The sequence below is a fragment of the Nicotiana attenuata genome, chromosome 3 (assembly GCF_001879085.1).
Source record: "Nicotiana attenuata strain UT chromosome 3, NIATTr2, whole genome shotgun sequence".
Lineage (NCBI taxonomy): Eukaryota > Viridiplantae > Streptophyta > Magnoliopsida > Solanales > Solanaceae > Nicotiana > Nicotiana attenuata.
In genome coordinates, this window is record NC_031991.1 from 46617179 (window position 1) to 46635446 (window position 18268).

Here is an 18268-nt window from a genome sequence, read left to right on the forward strand (position 1 = left end):
GTGTGTGTTCAAGGTTTGTCTTGCTAGAATAGATACTTCATGGATTTGATTTCGTTTAAGCCTTGCTTTAAATTTGTGTTTTACATTGTAAACCCTGGACTGTATAACTGGACTGTATAACTGAACTGTACATATGGACTGTGCAATGAGTTTTTATTCTTGATTATAGCAATTCACATGCTTAGAATCTGAATGTTCTACTTTTCTGCGGTTAATGACATGATTGGACTATTTAAGTTGTGAGGCTGAATTTGTATGAACTGTAAGAGCTATGAACGTTCATATTATTTGGTTGTAGCCTTTCGTGATGATTCATGTTGGTAGGCCAATAGAGTTCGAAATAGTATTTTAAATAAACGGCCAATGATAAGTGTCAACTTAGCTCTTTGGAATCTGTTAGTTTAATTCGGCAAATACCTTAATAGGAATCCACGCATTAGAAATACCAAAGACGCTGCGATTATCTACAAGCCTGGGCACAAATATAATTAAAACAAGATACTGTACTGATTAGTTCAAGTTATTTAGTGTAGATTCAGCATGTCTACACATTTAATTGATTTTGTTTCGTATGACTTAAGGCCAGTGGCACAGTTTTCACAATTTTGAGCTTCGGGCTCGTTGTCACAGGCCCAGGTTCAAAGTAGTGCCTTTGTGCCCAAAGTCGTGGGCCAAACAACAACGCCCAATGTGACAGGATACTAGGCGGGCCTTGTTCTCAGGCTAGGCTGATTTTCGATTGGTAGCATGTACTCCTCTATTGGGCTTATCAATACAAGGCCACTCATGTCTGGATTCAGTGGAAACTATTATATTGAAACAGTTTAGGTCTGTTTTAAGGCCTGATATTGTCTTCGTAAGGGTGCCTGGCTTTAAGGCCACAAACGTCGAACGTTCCGATTGGGTATTTTTGTATTTAGTTCAACACTATGTGAGTATCCTTGAGCAATAACATGGACATGACTAATTGTGATGTGGTGCCTTCTCTTCTTAGGTAGAATACTGATTAGAAAGGGTAGTTTTTTCTAACGATTTTATTAAAACAAACAGAGTATGAGCCTGGCGCTAAGCAAAACTAAATCGCGGGTTGTCTTTGAACAAATTGCTTAAGTTTAAATATTTTAGAACTTCGGGATTAGGGTCGCTTTAGCGAGATGTTTCACTTACCTTCCCCAAAAACAATAAAATACGGTAGTGGGCTTTAGATGCTACTTTAATATAATAATACACATTTCCTGATTGGTGGGCACATTTATGTGACCCAAAATTCCATAATTCTCATAACGAAGTCGAAGTGGTGTTAACAATATCACGTGGTGCACTGGTTGGCGACGTTGTTCGAGATGCATTCACGGTCGTTGCAATTCTTATTAAATAATAAAATATGAAACGTGTTTACTAGTAAAAAAAAAAAAGAAAAAAGAGAAAAAAAAAAAAAAAAAGAGAAAAATAAAATAAAAAAAATAAAAAAAAAAAAAAAAAAAAAAGAAAAAAAAAAAAAAAAAAAGAAAAAAAGAAAAAAAAAAAAAAAAAAAAAAAAAAAAAAAAAAAAAAAAAAAAAAAAAAAAAAAAAAAAAAAAAAAAAAAAAAAAAAAAAAAAAAAAAAAAAAAAAAAAAAAAAAAGAAAAAAAAAAAAAAAAAAAAAAAAAACGAAAAAAAACAAAAAAAGAACAAAAAAAAAAAAAAAAAAAAAGCACATGGGACATAACAATGTTCCGAAATCAGATAAAAATCAAAATACAACAGTTGAGCGACCGTGCTAGAACCACGAACCGGGAATGCCTAACACTTCTCCGGGGTTAAACAAGTAATCCCTTACTGCGGATTTCTGTTTCCGCGGACCTGTTAAACAGAGTCATAATTTCCTGGATCGGATTCAATCGGTGACTTGGGACACCATAAATCTCCCAAGTGGCGACTCTTGAATCCTTAATAATAAATCCGTTCCGATTGTCATTCAAAGTTGGAAATAACCTCCCTTTATCATACCCTCATTCCGCGGGAGTGGGAAAAGGAGGTGTGACACCTGATTAACCAAGAATTTGAACAAAAAGTGGATAGCGGTTGATAAAAAAACCATTATCAACAAAATTGACGAGTTTTAATTTAATCAAATGAATTTGGTAACGAACAAAATCGAGTTTAAATTATGAAAGACCCTTTCTTTATTTTCGGACCAAGAACAGGAAGAGTGAATTCAGAAAAAGAAACGAAATTTGTTAAAATTTTATTCAATGCAATTGATCCTAATGGGGACAACATCTGAAAAAAAATCGATGGAATAAAAGAAAAATCAGTTAAAAAAAAATTATAAAACCTCGCTGGTCACTAAATTAATCCGAATTGGAACAACAATCGGGCGACTATCAAGAGGGCGTACCACTGATCATCCATTCGTTCAAAAAAAGCCAAACGTGTAGTGATTTTTACTGCAACAACCAGAATAACGATCCTGATACCAAAGATACTGATACCAAAAGATACTGATACCGCAGATCAAGATCAAAACAAAGAAAGTGGCTTTAATACGCTATTCGCAACAACCAGATTTCGGCGAAGGTAAATCAAAAGGCTCTATGCGGGCTCAAGGCGCAAAACAGTTATTTGGAAACTCTTTCAAGCAAATGTGCGTCCCCCTTTTTTCTTTGCAGATAACCCCCCACACCCCCACCCCCCCTTACTTTTTTCTTTTGATATCTCTGACTTAATTAAACAATTTTCGAAATTGGTCAGGTAAAGAAGGAGAAATTCAAGATTCTAGAGTTCTAGAGAATGAACAAAACAAAAAGAGAAGAAAAAGGACAAAAGGGGGAGAACAAAAGAAAAGGAAAAAGCACGGATAAGAGATACGCCAAGAAAGCCTGGGATAACATTCCTTTTGCGCAAATAAATAAGAAAGGTTACAATGTTAATAACTCAATCAATTCTTCGAAAAAAAAAATATATTGTATTTACCTTCATTGATAATAGCCAAAAATCTTTGGGCGGTATGTTATTCTGCAACTTCCTGATGGTCTGAAGATTTTGCAGGAAATGGAATAGAGAAATGCATATTAAATGTACTTAATAATGGTGTTCAATATCAGAAACAGAGATTTCCAAAAAATTGGTTGAAGATGGCCATTCAGATCAAAAATTTATTTCCTTTTGTCTGTAACTTGGCATATATCTAAACTGTACTCCTCCCGTGGAGAGCTAATGAAAAGAAAAACAAAAGATGATTTTTTGTTTTTTAACAGTTGGGGGAATGGAAGATAACTCCCTTTGGTTCTCTCCGAAACGCCCTTCCTTTTTTGAGCCCCAATTCTTTAAGGGACTCGAAAAAAAATTGCGAAAATTCAAAGAAAATATTTTCATAACTCTAAAAGTTTAAAAGGAAAAATAAAATTATTTCGAAGAGTTTAAAAGAAACAAAAAAATGGCTTATCAAAAGTAGTCCTATTTATAAAAAAATAAAAAAGAAATTTCAAAAGTAAATCCAATTGTATTATTTAGATTCAAAGAAATAAGATGAATCAAATGAAAACGAAAAAAAGAAAAAAAATTCTCTAATTAATAATCAGATAATTAACGAATCATTTAGTCAAATTGATATGGAAATTGGCCAATTTTCACTGATAAGAAAGCAAAATGAAATGGATTTGACTGATAGAACAAGTACAATCAAAAAATAAATAGAAAAATTACAAAAGAGGAAAAAGAAGTAACTCCAGAAATAGACATTAGTCCTATAAACAAATAATAATTAAAAAATTCGAATCGCAAAAAAAAAAAATTATTTTCCAAATATTAAAAAGAAGATACTCGATTAATATGGAAATTCCATTATTTTCTAAATTATTCATTCAAGATTATACATCGATTATTTGTATCTATCATTAATATTCCCAGAATTAAACACAACTCTTTCTTGAATCAACAAACAAATTGATTGATAAATACATTTCCAATAAATGAAAATAAATCAAGAAAAAATTAATAATCAAAAAAAAAATTCACTTTTTTTCGACTATAAAAAAGTCACTTTATAATATTAGTAAGAAAAATTCACATATTTTTTTTGATTTATCTACTTGTCACAACATATGTATTTTACAAATTATCACAAAACCAAGTTATTAATTTAATCTAAATAAGAACTGTTTTATATAACAGAGCGTCTTTTTTCCTACGTCACCATTTAATATTTCTTGCCCACTATTTGGCCAAACCACCTGGGACTAGGCCAAATGTGAGTTAGGATCACTTAGCCCGCTTCATAATTAGAAAAACGAGCACCGAAAAATACATGCCGCTCAGCAAGAAAGATGACGGAGAGTTGACCGAAGATGTGCCACTAAATATTTCAGAGATCTTATGAAGTGCTGAAAGGCCGTATCCGCAATACCGGCTGTTTGTTTAAATTGGAAATTTGAACAGAGATTGTGCCATTTTTCTCTTTTAGGTCAAAATAAGTGATTAAAATCACCTTAATAAATGTGCAGGATGAGCACGACTCAAAATGAATTATTTTCAATCATGCATAAAATCCCTTTGGAGTTACGTCTGTGGTGGAACGATTTAGGCGGAGAAGGGCAAGATGCAGTCAAGAAACATTTGAAAAGGCTCACCGGTTTGCTCGATATTGTGCCTTGGGGAGATATTATTAGAGCACTGGTTACATGTTGGGACCCAGCACATAATGTGTTCCATTTTTCAGACTTTGAGCTTACCCCGACATTAGAGGAAATAGATGGCTACATTGGGAAAGATGAGGCTCCGTTGAGGCACAAATACTTGGTTGCCCCCAGAGTTGTAGCTGTGCACAAATTCCTAGACTCTTTGAAGATAGTCAGAACCGTTCACAACACAGATCTGGCAGACGGCTTTTGTACCCTGAGCTTCATATATCATCGATATGGCCATATCGGGGGATTCAACAACCCGGAAAGTAGGATATGTAGCAAAGGAAACTGCCAGAAGTGGGAGGAGCATCGACGTTTCGCCTTTATGGTGGCTTTCCTCGGGCTTTTAATATTTCCAAGGAAGGATGGGAACATTGACATAAAAATAGCTGGGGTCGTCAACACGTTAATTACTCAAGCCAAAAGTACACTTGCACCTATGATATTGGCTGACATCTTCCGTGCTCTGACAGCCTGCAAGGCCGGGGAAGCTTTCTTCGAGGGGTGCAGTCTATTGTTACAAATGTGGATGATTGAGCATCTGTGTCATCGTCCTCAGTTTTTGAGCTATGGGTCTCCAGAAAAAACATGTATAGAAGAATTCTACACAAGGACTAAAGGGGTCAAATTGCCAGAAGGAATCACGGGTTGGACAACGTATTTTCGGTCCCTCACTGCTAGCCAAATAGAGTGGACACTGGGATGGTTACCCGTTGATGAAGTCGTATATATGCCGGCAGCCCGACCACATTTTCTCCTGATGGGGCTTAGAAGCATTCAGCCTTACGCACCGTATCGAGTGTTGAGGCAGCTGGGGAGATGCCAGATAGTACCCAAGGATGATGATCTTAGTTTGCAAGTGGTTGAGATTGGCCCTGATGGCCAGTTTCCTGAAGCAATGGTTCGCCAAGTTTGGAGCGAATGTCAATATTTGGCAGCAAACACTTGTGTTCGAGATCGAGCCAAGGGGGAAGTGTCACCTGATTATCAGGCTTGGTATAGAAGAGACGTTGCATTCGGAAGACCAGCCAAAAGACCTCACATCCAGGAATTTGTTGAATCATCACAAGAACAGTGGGCTTGGTTAGCTAAAGAAAATGAGTACAGGGCCCGCATAGGAGCATTGGAAAAACAGGTCCAAGACCTCCGATTTGAAAATAGCTTGCAAGCCGCGGCTGACGAAGGTCAGAGGAAACAATTGGCCAAAGAGAATGAAGCCTTACGAGTCCAAATCCAAAAAATGAAGCTGGAGGTCGACAACCCTGTCAGGAGCGCCAGAGATGCAAAGCTTATAGAAAACCTAAGGCAAAAAGTGAATGACTACAGTTTTGACCTCAACAAAGCGGAAAAGGAATTAGCTGAGGTTCGGAAGCAATTAGCTAAAAATGCGGAAGATCGAGCCCGTATGATTAAACAGTTAAAAGAAGAATATGACAATGAGGTCAAGGGATTAAAGAAAAAGGTCATTACCGCAGAGACCAGAATGATTAAACAGGCAAAAGAATTCAAGGTTGAAAGAGAACATTGTTACATGGCATTGGCACAATTAGAAATGGACTTGCAACAACTCCAGGAACAAAGCCAGGCGACTGAGCAAACTTTGGAGGCTAGGGCCCAGCAGATAGGGCGGTTGCTTCAAGAGAAAGGAAGAATCCGAGAGAGAATCTTAACCGTTGCTCATTCTATTACTCGGAAATGCCAGATGTGCGAGAACATGACCCGTACCACCTTCTTTGCATCAGTAATGATATTTGTGAAGCAGATAATGAGTGACCTGGACAGACTTCAAGGGGAACTTGCATATAGGCCCACGGCGAGACCGAATGATGTCCCGCGGGCACCAGGAGCTTTAATGTATTCATGATTGTCTTTGAGCCTGCATTTCTTCTTCTACTAGAGTTTGCCTTCTGCGTCTGTAATGGAGTTAGGTCATTTGGGTTTGTATTTCTTTTGTTTACCAGAGTCCGTATTTCCTTTTCAGATAGTCGGTTGATTGAGTCTGTATTTTGCTTGAACTAGGATAGGGATGGTGGAGTCTGTAGTTCTTTTTGCATCAGAGTCTGTTTTGAGTCTTGTAATAGACGTAGTTGCTATCAATAAACTTGAAAATTCCCAAAAAATATTCTGCTTCTACTTTACATTTATTCTTCACGAACTACGCCTGGTCTGATTCACGCAGGGTTGTGATACGTAGGCAATCTCCATAGGATTCGACCATTTCTAAATAATAAAAGGGAAAACTAAAAAAAAGAATGATACAAATAGAGGAGAAACCAAAGGAAAGAGAATCCACAAGAGGGAGAGCAAAACAAAGTGAAAAGGAAAAGATAAGAGTAGACAATAAGTGGCAAGAGAAAGAAATGGAAAGCCGGGATAACGCATGTGATTGAACAGCGACATAATAGCAACGTTTGACTGCTTAGGCGCATCCACCCATCAATGTATGGTTATTTCTTTGTGAATGCCCTAACCGCTAACAAATTGTTGTTGATGAGTCCAGGCAGGTGTTAAGCTGACTGGCATTCTGGCAACCCACCCAACAACACCCGCTCCAAGGACAAGTCGAAAATGGCCAATCAAGATCTAGAAGCAAGCATCGTTGACCCATCCAGAGAAGAGGAGGCAATGGATGTGAATACAATGAGAGAAGAGATGTATAAGTTAAAGCAGCAGATGGCCGAAATGTACCAGGCCTGGTCGAAGAGACATCCCCCACCAGCCTATCCTGCCAATCCCAATTACCTCCCACCACCAACTCAACCCCAAGATCCTCCCACAGTGAACTCATATCCTGCTCTCCCTACTCACCAGCAATATTATGGAACCACCTCTCAGACACCACCGCCACCACCCTCCAAGCAAATTCCATGTCCCCCACCACCAATCGCCCCAGTATTTGTGGCTCCTCCACCCACCGCATTACACAGATCCTCAAGTGAACCTCTATTCCAAACCCAGGAAAACCACTATTACCCACCCGAGCCCACCTTCAAACCCCCAGAACCATGCTCTTACACTCCCCATTTTAATCTCTCAGCTGAAGAAGAGAAACCTCCCAAAAACCCGGAACAAGAGGAGATGATACGAAAGGTCAAAAGTTTAGAGCAGTCCTTCAGAAATATGCAAGGACTCGGGGGTCAAGTGAGCGTGGCTTACAAGGACTTGTGCTTGTTTCCTGACGTCCAATTGCCAGTGGGATTCAAACTATCCAAAATCGACTTATATGACGACCATGGTGATCCGGCGGCCCACCTGAGGGGTTTCTGTAGCAAGATGAGGGGAGCTGGAGGAAAAGATGAGCTATTAATGGCCTACTTTAGTCAAAGCTTAAGTGGAGCGGCGTTAGAGTGGTACACAAGACAAGATCATGCTCGGTGGTACACCTGGGATGACTTAGCTCAAGCTTTTGCATGTCATTTTCAGTACAATCTCGAAATTGTCCCGGACCGTCTGTCATTGACCAAAATCGAGAAGAAGCCCGGAGAAAGCTTTAGAGAGTACGGGTTCCATTGGAGAGAGCAAGCAGCAAGAGTGGATCCTCCGATGAAAGAGAGTGAGATGGTGGATTATTTCCTTCAGGCTTTAGAGCCAACCTACTATGGCCATCTGGTGTCCGCTGTGGGGAAAACTTTCAATGAAGTCGTAAAGATGGGAAGTATGGTAGAAGAGGGTCTCAAGTCTAACAAAATTATGAGCTACTCAGCGCTCAAAGCAACTACGCAGGCCATCCAAAGCGGCACCGGAGGAGTATTGGGAAAGAAGAAGAAAGAAGAAGTGGCAGTAATGGAATCGAGGGTTTGGTCCAGGGGTCCATCACCATATTATCACCAACCTCGCCCTCACCCCCAAACTTACCCACATACCTCATATGGCCCACCACAGCATTACTACCCACCTCCTACTCCCCATTTCTCCGTCCATCATGCCCAGACATATCCACAACCTCCTACTCGTGCACAATGGCGCGCACCCACTCCCCAAAACACTTACCCACCCCCAAGAACCAACCGAAATGCCGCTGGAACCAGTTTCCAACCCAATCCTGCATATAAGAATGATAGGTCGCAGAAGAAGAAGACTTTTACTCCCTTGGGAGAATCTTATACTAGCCTGTACCACAGACTGAGGCAGTTGAGCATGTTGAACCCAATCGAACCCAAATTACCAAACCCTCCCCCAAGGAACGTGGACCATTCAGTGAACTGTGAGTACTGCTCAGGAGCGCCTGGACACGATACAGAGAAGTGTTGGCATCTGAAAACTGCCATTCAGGAACTAATTGATACACGGAGAATTGAGGTGCAGGCTTCGGAGACTCCCAATATCACGCAGAATCCACTACCTGTTCATCATGAGACTCACATGATCGAGATAGTACAGAAGAGAGAATACAAGAAGCCGTCGCAGACTGTGATGATGATTAAAGCAAGTGAAAGTAAAGCAAAATAGGAATTGGTTGACAAGAAAGCCCTGGTCGCAGTGGGCCAGACAGTCAGTGAACCGGTGAGGGTAATAAAACCAGGGCTTGTTAAGGTGTCAATACCAGGAGCAGTTGGCGAGCCTGTGTTGGTTGTAAAAGGCGTTCGAACAGAGCCAGTCATCATTAAACCGGTGACCCAATTGCCTGTGATTAGTGAGAAAGCTGTTCCGTGGAATTATGATAGGGTGACTGTGATGTACCAAGGAAAGGAAATTAAAGAAGAAGTGTGCGAAACTCATGGGTTGACTAGATCAGGGAGGTGCTTTGCCCCTGAGGAATTGAGAAAGGCTAAGTCAGCTAAAGACAATTCGGCACCGATAAAGAAGGCTGTTACTGAAGAAGAAGCTGAAGAGTTCCTGAAAAAGATGAAGGCCCAAGACTATTCGATTGTGGAACAGTTGAGGAAAACCCCGGCACAGATCTCATTATTGTCCTTATTGATCCATTCGGATGAACACCGCCGGACGTTGATGAAGATTCTAAACGAAGCTCATGTGCCAGATAAAATCACTGTGAATCATCTTGAGAAGATTGCAAACAAGATTTTTGAGGTGAATAGGGTAACATTTTCTGATGACGAGTTACCATTGGAAGGAACTGAACATAATAAAGCCTTGTACCTCACAGTGAAGTGTGAAGATTCCGTGGTGACGCGGGTGTTAATTGATAATGGGTCTAGTGCTAACATTTGCCCTCTTTCTACTCTAGAAAAGTTGCAAGTTGACAGGGAAAGAATTCATAAAAATAGCATCTGTGTACGGGGATTTGACGGTGGAGGGAAAGCCACAGTGGGAGATATTGTGTTGGAGTTAACAATAGGACCTGTGGAATTCACTATGGAGTTTCAAGTGCTCGATTTCAGTGTTTCCTACAATCTTTTATTGGGACGGCCCTGGATTCATGCCGCAAAGGCAGTACCGTCTACTTTGCATCAAATGGTCAAGTTTGAATGGGATCGGCAGGAGATCGTGGTTCATGGAGAGGACAATTCTTGTAATGCTATTACATCCTTCGAGGAAGTTGAAAATGACAGAGGTCCGTGGGTGTACCAAGTCATGGACACATTGCCAGTTGATAAAGTCCCGGAAGGGGAGTGTATTCCTATGCCCAAGATAGCTGCCGCATCTGTTATGGTAGCCTCAGAGATGATAAGGAATGGATTCTTGCCCGGAAAGGGGTTGGGTGCTGCACTGCAAGGAATCATACAGCCGGTGTCTCTCCCCGGAAATCTGGACACTTTTGGGCTAGGTTTCAAACCCACTTCAGCTGACATAAGAAGAGCCAAAAAGATGAAAAAGAGAGTGTGGACCCTTCCAAAACCTATTACTCGCCTTTCCCGTTCCTTCGTCCGGCCTGGTACTAAACAACGCCCAGCAACAGCAATGCCAAATTCTGTGGTAATAGAACCTGACAAGGAGATGATCGCAAGGTTCGAAAGGGTGTTCGATGAAGTGAATATGGTGGAACCCGGCGGAGGTCCGAGTAAAGTTGATGTGCAGTTCGTGGGATCTCAGGCTAAGCTCAATAACTGGGAAGCTACTCCTCTTCCAATTCGGAAGGAGTCGTGGTAGTTAGTTTTGATTTTCTTTGAGCACTAAATCTGGATTATCTCCAGGGTTGTAATTCAGATTTCTATGTTCCGTCCATTTGGACGAGTTAAACCTTGTTATCTTACAATTCTATTGAAATGCAATTTCCTCTTTTCTTCTTTCCTGATAGTCTTTATTTTGTTTTCTTTTCTCTTTTGTACAGTCCCTTTTATGCTGGTTTCAATGATGTGTCATGCATAAGGAGTCTCCGGCCTAGTCTTGATAATCAATGTGAAATAGTAATACAAGAAATTGAGTATGATGGCGGAGGGGAATACGGTGATGAGGAAGCTTTGGAAGAAATCAGTAAAGAGTTAAATCAATTTGAGGAAAAACCCAAGCCTAATTTGAATGACACAGAGGCAATCAATCTAGGGGACCGGGAGAATGTTCGGGAAACAAAAATAAGTGTCCATTTGGAAGCCCGCTCAGGGAGGAGATAATTAAATTGTTGCTCGAATACAAAGATGTTTTCGCATGGTCATATGATGACATGCCAGGCTTAAGTACCGATCTGGTGGTCCACAAACTGCCCGTTTATTCAGAATGCTCGCCTGTCAAGCAGAAGTTGAGGAAATTTAAAACAGATATCAGTATGAAAATCAAAGAAGAGGTTACCAAGCAGTTTGAGGCGAAGGTCATACGAGTTACTCGATATCCTACCTGGTTAGCTAATGTGGTGCCTGTACGAAAGAAGGATGGGAAGACCAGAGTGTGTGTTGATTACCGTGATCTCAATAAGGCGAGTCCGAAGGACAACTTCCCACTTCCAAACATCCATATATTGATTGACAATTGTGCCAAACATGAGATTGCTTCCTTTGTGGATTGTTACGCGGGCTATCACCAGATTTTGATGGATGAGGATGATGCGGAAAAGACAGCATTCATCACACCTTGGGGAACGTATTGTTATAGGGTCATGCCATTTGGGTTGAAGAACGCAGGGGAAACGTATATGAGGGCAATGACTACCATGTTCCATGACATGATACACCAGGAAATCGAGGTCTATGTGGACGACGTGATCATAAAGTCAAGGAAACAATGTGACCATGTTATGGATTTGAGGAAATTCTTCCAGAGACTCCGCAGGTACAACCTCAAGCTTAATCCAGCAAAATGTGCATTTGGAGTTCCATCAGGGAAGTTATTGGGTGTTCATGGTAAGTCGGCGCGGTATCGAATTAGACCCGTCAAAGATCAAAGCCATCCAAGGGCTACCACTGCCAAGGAACAAGAAAGAGGTGATGAGTTTGCTTGGCAGGTTGAATTACATCAGCAGGTTCATTGCCCAGCTTACGACTACTTGTGAACCCATTTTCAAGTTGCTAAAGAAAGATGTTGCGGTCAGATGGACGGATGAATGTCAAGCAGCATTCGATAAGATCAAGAAGTATTTGGCTAGTCCGCCAGTATTGGTCCCGCCAGAGCCAGGAAGGCCCTTGATCCTTTACCTAACTGTGTTAGACAATTCGTTTGGTTGTGTACTGGGGCAGCATGACATCGCAGGAAGGAAAGAGCAGGCGATTTACTACCTCAGCAAGAAGTTCACATCATATGAGGTGAAATACACTCAACTCGAGAGGACGTGTTGTGCTTTAACCTGGGTAGCGCAAAAGTTGAAACATTACTTGTCAGCATATACTACCTATCTCATCTCTCGGTTGGACCCATTGAAGTATATTTTTCAAAAGCCCATGCCCACAGGGAGACTGGCGAAGTGGCAAATCCTACTTACGGAGTTTGATATTGTCTACGTGACTCGGACCGCCATGAAAGCACAAGCACTGGCTGATCATCTAGCTGAGAATCCCGTTGATGACGAATATGAGCCTTTGAAAACATACTTCCCGGATGAGGAGGTAATGCATGTTGAAGAATTAAAACAGGTCGAGAATCCTGGATGGAAACTGTTCTTTGATGGAGCTGCCAATGCCAAGGGTGTCGGAATAGGAGCAGTACTGATTTCTGAGACAGGGCAACACTACCCCGTCACTGCTCAACTTCGTTTCTATTGCACCAATAACATGGCTGAGTACGAAGCCTGTATCCTGGGATTGAGATTGGATATAGATATGGGTGTCCAGGAAATCTTGGTCATGGGTGACTCGGATCTTCTTGTACACCAGATTCAGGGAGAGTGGGAAACACGGGACCTGAAGCTCATACCATACCGGCAGTGTTTGCATGAACTTTGTCAACGGTTTCAGTCAATAGATTTCAAACACATTCCAAGGATGCACAATGAGGTTGCTGACGCTTTGGCCACTTTGGCGTCAATGTTGCATCATCCGGACAAGGCTTACGTGGATCCGTTACATATTCAGGTTCGAGATCAGCATGCCTATTGTAATGTGGTGGAGGAAGAATTTGATGGTGAGCCATGGTTCCATGACATAAAAGAATATCTCCGGATGGGAGTATACCCGACACAGGCTACAGGGGATCAAAAGAGAGCAATTCGACGCTTGGCGAGCGGATTTTTCTTCAGTGGAGGAGTGTTGTACAAGAGAACTCCAGATCTGGGGTTATCAAGATGCATAGATGCCAGACAGGCCACAGTCATCATGGCTGAAGTACATGCGGGAGTTTGTGGGCCTCATATGAGTGGATATATATTGGCAAAGAAGATCCTCCGAGCAGGGTATTATTGGCTTACTATGGAACGGGATTGCATCAGTTTCGTTCGCAAATGTCATCAATGTCAGATACATGGAGATTTGATTCATTCTCCGCCCTCTGAATTGCATACAATGCCGGCACCATGGCCTTTCGTTGCCTGGGGAATGGATGTTATTGGACCGATTGAGCCAGCAGCATCAAATGGGCACAGATTCATTTTGGTAGCTATTGATTATTTCACTAAATGGGTGGAGGCAAAAACCTTCAAATCTGTGACTAAGAAGGCAGTCGTCGATTTCGTGCATTCAAATATCATATGCCGGTTTGGGATCCCGAAGGTAATCATCACAGATAATGGTGCCAATCTCAATAGTCATTTGATGGCCGAGACATGTCAGCAGTTTAAGATCATGCACCGCAATTCTACTCCATACCGTCCCAAGGCAAATGGGGCAGTCGAAGCAGCTAACAAAAATATCAAGAAAATACTTCGGAAAATGGTCGAAGGGTCAAGGCAATGGCATGAAAAACTACCTTTTGCCTTGTTAGGCTATCGCACTACTGTCCGTACTTCAGTAGGAGCGACTCCCTATTCATTGGTGTATGGAACTGAAGCAGTGATACCCGCAGAAGTTGAAATCCCGTCCCTCCGGATCATCGCTGGGGCAGAAATTGATGATGATGAATGGGTTAAAGCCCGCCTGGAACAACTAAGTTTGATTGATGAGAAGAGATTGGCAGCAGTGTGTCACGGTCAGTTATACCGACAGAGAATGGCGAGAGCATATAACAAGAAGGTGCGTCCGCGGAGGTTCGAAGTAGGGCAGTTGGTGCTGAGACGTATCCTACCTCATTGGGCTGAGGCGAAAGGAAAGTTCGCCCCAAACTGGCAAGGGCCATTTGTTGTAACCAGAGTGTTGTCCAATGGCGCTTTATATCTAACGGACGTAGAAGGGAAATGTGTAGAAATGGCTATCAATTCTGATGCAGTCAAGAGATATTATGTATGATTTCTTTATCTTTGTGTACCTGATTGTATTTGGCATATTTTGAGATTGAAATGACGAAGGCATTTTGTTCTGCTATCTAAACACTTTATCCCTTGTTACCCCTTTGAGCCTTAATTACTTTCTTGCATACCCCTCTTTCGGAATCAATAATCAAGCTTGCAAGCCCGAGCAGGGACAGAAAATGGAGAAACAAGAGAAAAACAGTGAAAAAGGGAAAAAAAGGGAAAAGAGAAAAAAAAGAAAAAAAAACAAAAAAAAAACAAAAGAAAAAGAAGAAGAAAAGAAAGATCAGTGAATAAAACAGAAAAATAAGAAAGAAAAGAAAAGGCAAAGAAAAGGAGTGAAAGGAAAGAAAACAAAAGTGGAAGAAAAGGAAAGATCGCAACAATAAATGTAGTTTCATGGTTTGAACTACGTTTGACTTGATCCCGAAAAGGGTACGTAGGCAGCCTCACTGAGGTTCAGTCATAACAAAAGAAAAATCCAAATAATCCCCGGAAAGGAAACTGGGGCAGAAGTTATGGTTGTTGCAAGAGATATGATTCCGAAAGTTGTAATATTAAACCCACTTTTGAATTATTTTGAGCTTTTATACCTTTCTTTCTAAAACCCATCCAAAAGCCACGCTACGGTCCAAAGAAAGACCTTCTGATCGATCTTAAGAAATGTCAATACAAGCAGGTAAAGTGATCCTTGTCGGGGACAACACTCTGGTGCCAGAAGGAAAATGATGAAATGAGAAAGTCTTATTGGTGAAAACCCTCACGGGCACCGTAAGGCGAAGTGAGGTTGAGAGATATTAAAAATGAGAGAGTCTTATTGGTGAAAACCCTCACGGGCACTGTAAGGCGAAGTGAGGTTGAGAGATATTAAAAATGAGAGAGTCTTATTGGTGAAAACCCTCATGGGCACCATAAGGCGAAAGTGAGTCCTCAAAGGTGCGAATGAAGGAAGTCTGTGGTTGAAAGATGTTTGGAAACATGGCAAAAGAAGCAAAGTTTGGGTTTCGTTAAGAGCCGGGCGTGAAAGTATGGGGCAACAAATGTGGTAAGTAACAATTGAGTGGTTGGACAGACTAGGTTGGGATCCGAAATGCATGGCACGATCAATGGAATCGGCCTTTCTGCTCAGATAAGTCTTGTCCTTTTCTCTTCATTACCACTCATTCATTTTCAGAGTTTTTCTATCCTTAAAACCTTTGAGGTCATTGCATTTCATTCTCTTGAAATCTGTCTATAAGACATTTTAGTGTCAGTTCTACTCAGAAACAAAAGAAGGATGTCAAAGCTAACTACCAGCTTCCCAGTTAAGGTGGCACAACAAGTTGGGGACATGTCAAAAGAGAGTACAACATGAAGGACCAATGAAAATCAGTGGAACAATCAGATGTTTGCGAGGAAGAAGCAAGGTTCACCAGAAGGGAACAGGAACACCAAACAGTAATATGAGGTAAAACATGTGGGTCATCGAGAACAGAGGGTTGAAAGTCAATTGGCAAATCGTGGCAAGCCAAAGCAAGTCCAGGAAGCAAGTCAGGGTGAAGTCGGAAGCAGGAGCATGGCCAACAAGAATGCCAGCAGCTAATCACCATTAACAAATTTTTCTTTGATTGGAACAGGGGCAGAAGTTTTCTTTGTTTTGTTGCAATCAGGCGCCCACCTGGAGGAAAAGGGAATACATTTCAAGCATTGTAATCAGGCGCCCACCTGAAGAACAAGGGCATACTTTTCAAATTTCAGCAATCAGGCGCCCACCTAGAGAATAAGGGAATATATTTTTAGCAATCAGGCACCCACCTGGAGAACAAGGGAATACATTTCAAGCATTGCAATCAGGCGCCCACCTGGAGAACAAGGGAATACATTTCAAATTTTAGCAATCAGGCGCCCACCTGGAAAACAAGGGAATACATTTCAAATTCAGCAATCAGGCGCCCACCTGGAAAACAAGGGAATACGTTTCAAGTTTTAGCAATCAGGCGCCCACCTGGAAAACAAGGGAAGTACCATTCAATTTTAGCTTTAAATTTTTAATTTTGATAACATGCTGTACCCGGTTACCAAACTGGGGCAGAAATTTTCTTTGTTGTTTATTTTGTTAAAGTCAGGCGCCCACCTGGAGAACAAGGGAATACATTTCAAGCATTGCAGTCAGGCGCCCACCTGGAGAACAAGGGAATACTTTTCAAGCGTCAGCAATCAGGAGCCCGCCTGGAGAATAGAGGCATATATTTCAAATTTCAACAGTCAAGCATCACTCGGAAAAATGGCAAAACTTCTCCGATCATAATGCAAGGCAACAACAAGGATTCCACCAGAAGAATACAAGTTCAAGGCAACACAAGAACAAGTTGAAGACTTAGATAGGACCCTTTGTAACGCATAGCTTAGGCTGGCTTCTTTTTGTTTTGACGCGGTGTAATAAGGAGGTCAGCGAGCAGTAGCAGCAACAACAGCAGCGAAATCACAGCTCCTGGTAGTCCCAGCTACCAAACTTTCCCGAACTACACTGACCTGATTCCTGTTTAGCCCAGGATATGTAGGCAACCTTTGAAGCAGGGTGCGGTCAACTCTTTTAAAAAATGCTTCACACGGAATATGCAAACGGGCAAAGATTGTTCATTTCTGCTCACTTGTCTTTGCACGAAAACTCTTCGTATTTTCGGGCAAAGAGGGGCAGCTGTGAGCACGTGATTTTCGCCCTAAGCAATAATTCCCAAAATTTCAAACAAAACAATTTTTTTTTAGTATTTTATAAATTCTTGTTAATTTTGTGGCGTTCTTTGGTAATTGTTGCATTTTTATTTGTGCATTTTTTAATCCATATGAAAATAAAAAAAATATATATATGCATTTTTGCATTTAGGGTTAATTTCATATTTTAGCATTAATTGATTTTAGAACAAAATGTTAAGAAAATAACAAAAAAAAAGGGGGGTCCATTTTACATTTTTGGTATTAGTTTGTATTTCTCTTTAGGAATTAATTTGGAAATATAATTGTTAGAATCAATTTGTTTTAGTTTTATTTTTAGCATTTTTATAAAATATGAAAATAAAATACAAAAGCAATTAAAGAAAATACAAAGAAAACAATTGGGTTTCATTAAAATGCCCGGAATTGGGCCAGATCTTGTTTAACAAATCCCCAGCCCAATCAATTTTGCGCAGTTCCAGCCCAAACCACTGGCCCAAACGCCTTGCCCGGTCCAAATGTCCCACACCCAAAACGACGTCGTTTTGACGTCGTTAAATCAGACCGTTCATCCCCTCAGATCCAACGGTCCATAATCCCTGGTGAATAATTATAAAATTGTCGGAGAAATTTAATAAATCAAAAAGACCGATCTTCTCATCCTCGTACAGATCCTCTGAACGGGCGACATCGCCGGAACCACCGCCGGCGGTGAACGCCGCCATGGCCAACCCATCCCAAAATCACACCCCAGATTCCCTTTCTTTTCCTCATTCCAAATATCAAGTTAGTTTCCCTCGAATCCTCCCATATCTCATCGAATCTACATCGGAAAATTTTCCGGCCAAGTCGCCGGCTACGCCAAATGGTCCCAAACTAACACCATGAGACCGCCTTGACCTCCTCTACCCAACCCCCATAGCCGTTTGGCTCGAAAATAACCAGAACGGCTCGAATATCTATTTCAAGTTTTCCGGCCAAAACCCTAAAATGGCCAAAGTACATGCAATTGATGTCACAGGGCCCCGGGACCTCCCTCGTGACGAATTCAAAGTCAATGGCCCTCAAATCTTGTTGGAGAGCATTCGATTTTGAATCTGTAATTAACGAGTGAGTTCTCGTTCTTCTTTCTGGTTTTCTTTTGTTTTCTTTTTCCTTGTTTAGTTTTGTCTATCATTGTTTGTTGGTGTTACTAAATTTAAATTTT

The 18268-nt window shown here is 41.1% G+C and overlaps 2 pseudogenes; both read left to right on the forward strand.

Annotated features, from left to right (window-relative positions):
• Window positions 2150-6657, forward strand: LOC109224329 (annotated as a pseudogene).
• LOC109224330 overlaps window positions 11479-18268 on the forward strand; it is a 33082-nt pseudogene continuing 26292 nt past the window's right edge.